General features: G+C 37.6%; 1 non-coding gene across 1 annotated transcript; it reads right to left on the bottom strand.

The window, feature by feature from the left end:
* Positions 1-5,524: 5,524 nt before the first annotated feature.
* LOC136316540 (small nucleolar RNA SNORA79) lies at positions 5,525-5,669 on the bottom strand. The gene has a single exon (XR_010727768.1). It is a non-coding gene; the product is annotated as a small nucleolar RNA SNORA79 (small nucleolar RNA).
* Positions 5,670-9,179: the final 3,510 nt, after the last annotated feature.

Genomic DNA, 9,179 nt, shown 5'->3' with positions numbered 1-9,179 from the left:
TTGTTGGGTTATACCTTGGGCTAGCATGGATATGGCATTGCTTACCATGGTTGCAATATGTGAAACATAAACATTTTAAAATTTATTTTTAACGTATTGATTTGAGAGAGAGAGAAGAAGGTAGAGAGAGAGAAAGAGAGAAACATCAATTTGTTGTTCCACTTAATCATGCACTCATTTGTTAATTCTTGTATGTGCCCTGACCAGGGATCGAACCCATGACCTTGATATATATGATCAAAGCTCCAAGCAACTGACCTACCTGGCCAGGGTACAATAAACTTTTAACCTACATACGTGCACACATTTACCTGGACAGTAATAATAATTACATAAAAATAACTGCTATTACTAAAGATTATTTTATTTTAAAGTGTCTTGACAGTTACATAAAGCACTCCCAGAGTTAGAACCTCCAAAAAAGTAAAGCCAGTTCTTTTCTTGATGCAAATCCTCCTTTAGTTAAATGCCTTTCATGAAGATGAGGCCAAAAGAAGGTATCTGATCTTTAGAATATATTATAATAGTCATTTTCTTAGGTATCATTTTTCCTACGAATTAACAATGCCAATCTTTGTCATACACCATATTAGAAGCCATGTTGAATTTACAGTCCAAAGACAGTTTTTTTTACAGTTCTGACACTAACAACTAAAAGTTTATTCATAAAAAGTAAATACTTTGGACTGTATGATCTGTAAAATACTTTCTGATTTTAAAATTCTGTGTCGCAATTATTTTCACGTGTGTCTTTTGTTAAACTCTGAATACCAAAAGCATTCAGATTATCTGATACTTTCCAAAATCGAGTTATTACAGTGAATCCATGAATGAACAACACAGTCATGATTTAAAATATTTTATTGCTATTTTGAATTTTTAAAAATACAACAGTTTCTCATGAGTTTTAGCAGCCATACCCCAAATGTCCACATTAAAAAGATAATTTAAAGTTTTCAATTGGTAAAATATGCACCATATTACAATAAATACAAGAGTGCAATATTATTCAAAAAGAACAAAAAGTCATACAAAAAAGAATATGTTTCTTTCTTACACTGTCACTAAACTCCCTTCCCAAAATGCAACCATTTTAACCTATTTTGTGTGTGTGTGTATTCTTTTCAGGATAACCTATGTGTTGACAAGCAAAGAGACACCCACAAATACTATGGAGATGTATAAGGAGAAGAGAAAAGAGTGTGGCAGTGAAATAACATTCGCACATGCAAATGTGAACCGAAAACAGGTAAAAGGTGATGTGCAAAACTTAGTAGAAAACGAAACGACATAGACTGTTAACTCTGACTTTGTGCAAGCAGAGAAAAAAGCTTGGGGGAAAGCTGCTTTGCGTTCACAGTGTGCTGTAGTGGACATGCTACTGACCTCACTGTCAGAGAGATTTGGGTTTGGATTTAGCTATATGGGATTGGGCAAGAGAACCCCTTATCAGGGCCCATTTCCAACTTAAAGTGCAATGATAAATCACAGCTCATAATCTATATAGTTCTGAGGATCACATAAGATAATATTTATCTGAGATTTTGCAAATAGTATTCTGTTTTTCACTGCTTTGAAGATCACAAACTTAAATCCTCTATGTCCCTTGTCAAAAAGAAAACGAAAAAAAAAAAAAGATAAATGAGCAATACATCAGCAAAAAATAAAATGGATAGAGTAAAACTGCATGATGACACTCCCTTACAGTCATGCAAAATCCCATGGAAATGCATTTGGGAATTCTCCCTCAGACTCCCAGAACTAACAGCGGAGGAACCAGATGCCCGGCCCACTGCTGTCATTCCATCAGCTTTGCAATAACTTGAGTCTACTTTTTCGGATTGATTTTTTCATCCTCACTTAGCAGTCTAGTGGGGTTCTCATCAATAAGAAAATTATTAGATAATTTTTTCCTGTGAATAGATAATCCTCTCATATCTTCAATAACAGATTAAATTGCCTTCAGTATACTCTGTATCGAATCTGACACAAGATTTTTTTTTAAGTGAAATGTGGGGAGGCAGAGAGATAGACTCCCGCTTTCACCTAGACTGGAATCCATCCAGCAAGCCCCCTACTGGGTGATGCTCTGCCCATTTGGGGCAGCTGCTCCGTTGCTCAGCAACTGAGCTATTTTAGTGCCTGAGGCAAGGCCATGGAGCCATCCTCAGCTCCCAGGACCCACTTTGCTTATTCCATTGGAGCCATGGCTGCTGGAGGAGGAGGAGGAGGAGGAGAGGGAAGTAAGAGAGAGAAGGTAGAGGGGTGGAAAAGCTGATGGTCGCTTCTCCTGTGTGCCCTGACCGGGAATCCAACCCATGCCAGGCTGATGCTCTACCACTGAGTCAACTCAGAGCAAATCTGATACAATTAAAATATATTTATATTTTAGAACTGTGATGTTTTGAAACAAAACATTCTACTGGCTATTTTCAAGCTCTCAGAAGGAACAACTAACCAGAATAATAGGATATTCCATTTTACCAAATACTGCAGGTTTATTATACATGTCAGAATGTCCAACTGGTTTGATTGTGGACATGTAGCTAAGTTAGCCTTGAGTTCATCAGTTTTTTGACCTAGAGGCAATTCGGGCTAGCTTAAAGGCCCACACCCATATTCATAATCTACTCCAATATTCTTATCTCATTGAAATGTGTTACATCATTCCCTTGATACTGATTTTTTATAGATATTTAATTGTTTCAACAAAAAAATTATTAAAGCAAAAAGAAATAAACAAAAACGCAAAAAAATAACAGAAAAAAAATTTACTGTCATGGATAAGAATTTAAAAGTTTTCTTTTCTTTCTCACTTGTATCACTGAAAGAAAGGCAGAAAGGGATCAGTAACCAGCCCAGTCCTTGGGTGAGGTTGTGTAAACTCTCCCAGATACCCTTGAAATACGTACAAATGTGAGGGATTCTGGCAGGGACATCAGTTAGATAACTGTTTTTTATAAATTCCACAGATGTGTGGCATTAACAACATTAATGGAGAAACAAGGACAAAGTATCATTTTTATGCAACTATTCATGGTGTTATAATCAAATGTTATAAACAAGGTCATGATAAACTGTGCTTAATCAAAATTAAGCATGTAGGTCTGGTTCAGGGTCAGAAAGCATAAGCATTCTGCAGAACACAGTCTGTCATTTTTGTAAATTTGTTCATTACTAAAAATTCACCCTTGAACCACCCCTGATATGTACCTACTTAGAAATTTAAAAATTAGAAGGAAACTTGAGTTAAGGGAACACATAGAAATAAGATTTTTTATACTGTGCAACATAAGAAATGTCCAAACCTGTAGAGAATTTTTATGACTTTATTTGAACCAAAACTGATGACAGAGCCAGAAGCAAGATCTCAAATGTTCTAGAGAACATGTGTATAGTTTCTTTTATACATTTGAAATTAAGGAGGGAATATAAGGAAAATTATATGAAAGTGAGCAAAAAGAAGTGGGAAATCGGATTACTGGGTAGTTAAGATCGTGTGCTTTCTTGAGGATGGTTATGCCTTTAAGGGGTACTGCTTCTGCTATTTCAAAGGTGTGATAACCTAGACCACAAGAACAGTGGACAGGCATGGCTTAGAAACCTTTCACTAAAGAAGTTACAGGCCTGGGGCATGACTATCTGCTGTGGCCTGCTGAGTTAGAAATGTATTATTTATTACTTGCACCCCTATTTCATCCAAAAAACATATTTTAAAATGTTAAATATTTATTCCTTTGAAAATAGTATGAATTTTCTATGGAATATATATAAGTGTGTCTTTATGGTGATTAAGAATTTTCAGAATAGTTTATATGAGCACAGGGTCCTATAAAGGATTAATAACAAAGATAGCATGAATAAAAAAATTAGTCACTAATGCCATAAAAAATAAATACAGCTCTCTCTATCTAGGCCCCCTCTGCTTCAAACATTTTTTATTCTCCACTAAATCTTCCTCTAGCTGCAAACAATATTATTTGGGTCTCTTCAAGCTTTGTTAAGAACAATAATTTCCCCAAGATACCAAATACCTCACTTAAAATAATTCAAACTTTAATTTTTTTCTTTTAATTATGTTTGTAATCTCTGACTTAAAATAATGGCTAATCACATCTTGTTTATTAACAAAACAGGGAAAATAAAGTTTCTGATAATCTAAACCATGTACAACTAAATATATTTTAATGAAAGTTAAATAGGGCTCAAAATGAAAAAATATTTAAAGATCATTAGATATACTAAGAAGAAAATAACCTGAAATATTTCCTCTAGTTTGAGTATCATACACTGGAATAACACTTTTTATTATCTTCTTTAATTTACTAATTTTATAGATTTTTCTCAAAGATTTGGTGCAAACAATAGCATCTTACACTTAACTGCATATTTATGGGGCAGATATATATTTAATTTAATCTTTAGAGCAACCATATGAGGTAAGTGTTAGTATTCTTTACTTAACAGATAAAGATAATATAGTTATGAGAAGTTAAGAAACTTTTCAAAAGTCCCAAAACTCTTGCGTGCCTGGCACCAGACAGCTGGCCCATGCTTCTCCAACTAAAAAAGCAATCATTCTTTTCTTTGAGCCCTAACCAAACTCAGGTTCCAAGGAAAATATAGTGATAATTTCCTATAAAGGGATTTATAATGTTGCTAATGGCTTCTGCAGGATTTTCCTTTGAATAAATAGATTCAGTCTTTATAATCACCTTGAAATTATCTTATACTTAAGAAAACAAAGTTAGTAAAGATTATTACCGATATGTCATGTAATTTTTTAAAATATTTTTTGAGTTTCTTGGACTCTGAAGTAGATACACTAAGCTTGGAGCATGATGTGAAAATCCACTTAACACTTTAACAAATATATTTAAACTAAAATTATTGAAGAAGAAACTGTTTTATACAAATAAAATGTATGGGAAGTTTAGTTTAGCTATGTTAAGTAATGCCATGTCTTTTCAAAAGATCCTGAATATTATTCCTTGGAAGCCATTTGTCACCTAGACTCTGTGTGTCACAACTATAAGAATGGAGCTTTCATATGTCTTTCCTTCATAAGCAACCAGTGAGGCCCATGTGGACATCTTTCTACCAAAGTGAGAAGCTGCTCTTTCTTTCAATTTTCGGTCACTACCACTTTTCTCTGCTTGAGAGGTGTTGCTGTTGATCATTCTGACCGCTGCCTGCTTCTGCTCAGCACGACCCCCCACTTCTCATCTCCATCCATTCCTCCGCTCTTCCTTTTCTCTCTGTTCTCCTGCCCCTCTTGGCTTTTACCCTACAAATGTAATATTTTGTGAACTTCAGCAGCTTGTCATAGTAAATATTTCTTTTTCATGATGAAGCAGATGGGAAGAAATTCTTACCTAAACTTTCTACTTTTTACACACATTTTCATTGGTTTAGAGATTTAGGGGAAGTTTCCTGCTCTCAGAAGTTTTTGTTGTATTTTCATTTGAGATCAAAGCTATTCCGATGTGATGATAAGTTTTATTTTTTTTCTTCTTCTTCTTCTTAGTGTTTGATTCTGCAAATTTCAGAGAATGAACAGATAATCCCATTATCCTAACATTTTCTGAGTGAAGAAAATCAATTTTAATGTATGATGACTTTAATTTTTTAATAAATAAATTTTTATTAATTTTAATGGGGTGACATCAATAAATCAGGGTACATATATTCAACATAAGTTTTAATTTTAACCACTTTAGCTAAATGGGTATATTTCCCAGAATTGCTTTTCCTGCAGTCTTGTTTGCATGGTACAAAGAAAGCAAAAGGGAAAGACTGACTGTACCCACTTTACACTCGGGACGTCAGAGCAGGGTCTCAGAGACTGTTCCCTCTTGGGCACATCTGTGCTTCTATGCTGGTTTACGGGTTGACAGAGGGCAGGCACAAGCAGATAACATCTGCAGCTCCTGCTGGATTTCTTGCTAGAACTTCTTTGAATCTTCGGCCGGGTACCTATCAAAGGGCTCTGGCTTCTCCTACAGAATGCCATTAACAGATGTTGAAAGCTTGGAGGTAATGGCAGAATCAGAAGTACATTTTCAGTATCCTAACTCAGGGCTACATCAACTTCTTGACCGTATGTCAGGACTTTGATCATCTCCCATTTCACTCTGGTCCACTACCTTGATGACATCATACTGACTGGATCAAGTGAGCAGGAAGTAGTGATAAACCCAGACACATGGGTGAGACAACTGTGTGTGCCAGAAGGTCAGAATATATTCTATGAAGATTCAATAAAATTTCTGGGAATCTGTCATCTGAGGCATGTTCTTTCCAAAAGGAATTACAAGTTGCTCTATTTGGCTCCCCTTACCATTAAGCAAGACACAATGCCACTAGACCTCTTTGGATATTAAAGGCATCATACACCCCATTTGAGAATTCCACTACAGCTAATTTATAGAGCAACTTGAAAAGCTAACAGTTTTTGATGGGGCACAGAACAGAAGAAGGCATTGCATCAGGCCAAGGTTGTCATGTAAGCCATAGTGCCATCTGGACTGTGTAACCCTATGGATCTAAAGGTGCTTAAAGGAACAGAGGTGGACAGGGATGTTGTATTGACCCTTTGACAGTCTCCTATAGGTGAATTATAGCACCAACCACTCGGATTTTGGAATAAAACTATTCTTTCTCCAGTAGAAAACTACTACTACTGCCCTTTTGAAAATGAGATTCTCAGGCGTCTATGGCCATACCACCCTGAATGCACCCGATCTCATCTGAAAATGAGATTCTCATGTTATTAAAGGTTAATGGAGTCTGAGCCCTTGAACACAGACCACCAAGTTACTGTGAGACCTGAGTGCTTATTATGGTTTTATGTCCCACTGAACCATAAATTTGGGCACACATAGTACTCCATCATTAAATGAAAGTGGTATAAACAAGATCCAACTTGGTCAGGACATGAAAACACAAAGACGTGGCATGAGTAAATGCCCCAAGTGCTCATGACCCATATTTCTGCCAGATGGCCACTTCCCTCTCAACCTGCACCTAAAACCTTATAAAGAGTTTTTTGGGTTTTTTTTAAGAGTTTTTATTATTAGCTAACTGGGGAAGAAAATACTGGGGCCTCAGGTAGTTCTGCATAATTGGCTGGTTTTACCTAAAAGTAGACAACTACAGCATTATAGCTTCATTCAGAGCTGCCTTGAAAGACAGTGGTGAAGAAAAATCTTCTCAGTGGGCAGAACTCTGAGTAATACCCCTGCTAGTTCATTTTTATTGGAAAATTAAACACAAACCTATACTGTCTTGTGGGCAACAGTTAATGATTTGGCTGACTTGTCAGGCAATTGAAAAGAATACATTAGAAAATCCGGTAAAATGGAGGCCTTGGAAAGAGATAGGTGCTTAGACCTTTCTGGCTATGCACAGGATGTGAAGATATGTATGTGCATGCTCACAAAAGAGAAACCTCAGTGGAGGAAGATCTGAATAAATAGTAGACAAGATGACCTATCATGTGTACAACAGTCAGCCTCTTTCCCCAACCATCTCTCCAATTGACCAATGAGCTTTAAAAATAAAACAAACAAAAAAAAACTTCTGGTAGCAGGGATGGAAGTTATACATGAGTTCAGAAACATGGATTTCCACTAAGTCTAATCTGACTAGAGCCACTGCTGAGTGTCCAATTTGACAGCAGCAGAGACCAACACTGAGTCCTAAATATGGCACCATTTACTATAGGTGGGGGTGGTAGGGGGGAGAGCGGAAATCAGCCAACCGTGTGGTGTCAGATAAATTGCATGGAACCACTTCCATTGCAAAAGGGGAAGTGCTTTGTTCTCACTGGAATAAACACCCTGTATATGAATTTGCTTTTCTTCCCCATAATGCTTATACTCAGACCATCATTCTTGGACATATAAGATGCCTTATTCTCAGCACTAGTTCTGATTAAAAAACTATTTTTTCAGCCTATAAAATAGTGATGGGATTGTGCTTATTTCACTGGTTTCACCATATTCCCTGTCAACCACAGGTGGTTGGCTGTACAAAGAATGGAATGGGAGGCCCTGGCCGTTGGCTCAGCAGTAGAGCGTTGGCCTAGCGTGCGAAGGACCCAGGTTTGATTCCCGGCCAGGACACACAGGAGAAGCGCCCATTTGCTTCTCCACCCCTCCGCTGCGCTTTCCTCTCTGTCTCTCTCTTCCCCTCCCGCAGCCAAGGCTCCATTGGAGCAAAGATAGCCCGGGCGCTGGGGATGGCTCTGTGGCCTCTGCCTCAGGCGCTAGAGTGGCTCTGGTCGCAATATGGCGACGCCCAGGATGGGCAGAGCATCGCCCCATGGTGGGCGTGCCGGGTGGATCCCGGTCAGGCGCATGCGGGAGTCTGTCTGACTGTCTCTCCCTGTTTCCTGCTTCAGAAAAATGAAAAAAAAAAAGAATGGAATGGACCTTTGAAAGCCTGATTATAGCATTTAATAGGTGACAAGACCTTGTGGACAGCAGTGGTCTCTGGAATGGAGAATATACCCTCATTTAGAGACAGGTATATACTGCTTCTCCTACAGATGGGATTTAAGGCTCTGAAAGTCAGGAGATATACAAGGGAGTGGCTGCTTAAATGATTACCACTAGTGATCCACTAAGAAAATGTTTACTTCCTATCCTTGTACTTGGAGCTCTGTTGGTCTAAATGTCTTAGTTACCAAGGGAGGGAGGCTTCTACCATTGCGACACAGCTGTGGTTTTGTCAAATTCAAAAATGAGAATTTTACCAGGTTCCTTTATACTTTCCACATCAAAAAAATCAACAAGTACTAGATGAGATGATTGATCTTGAAATCAGGGGGAAATTGAGTTACAGTACTACTATCCAATAAAGGAAGAGCAGTCGTATGTCTGGAATGTTGAAGATCTCTTGGAGGCCCTGGCTGGGTAGCATAGTTAGTTAGTTTACCAATATGCCAAGTTTGCAAACTTGATCACCTGTCGGGGCACATATCAGAATCAACTAATGAATGCATAAATAAGTAGAACAATAACTTGATGTTTCTTTCTCTCTCTCTCTCTCTCTCTGTCTCCCTCTCCCTCTCAAAGAAAAAAAAATCTCCTGGAATACTTCTTAGAGATGCAAAGGAGATTAAAAAAACCAATAGTACAATCCAGGGACTACTCTTTAGGGTTTAGGACCTTTGA

The sequence above is a fragment of the Saccopteryx bilineata genome, chromosome 12, assembly GCF_036850765.1.
Source record: "Saccopteryx bilineata isolate mSacBil1 chromosome 12, mSacBil1_pri_phased_curated, whole genome shotgun sequence".
Classification (NCBI taxonomy): Eukaryota; Metazoa; Chordata; class Mammalia; order Chiroptera; family Emballonuridae; genus Saccopteryx; species Saccopteryx bilineata.
Note: the sequence above shows the minus strand (reverse complement) of the source record. Positions and strands in the feature narration are given on the sequence as shown.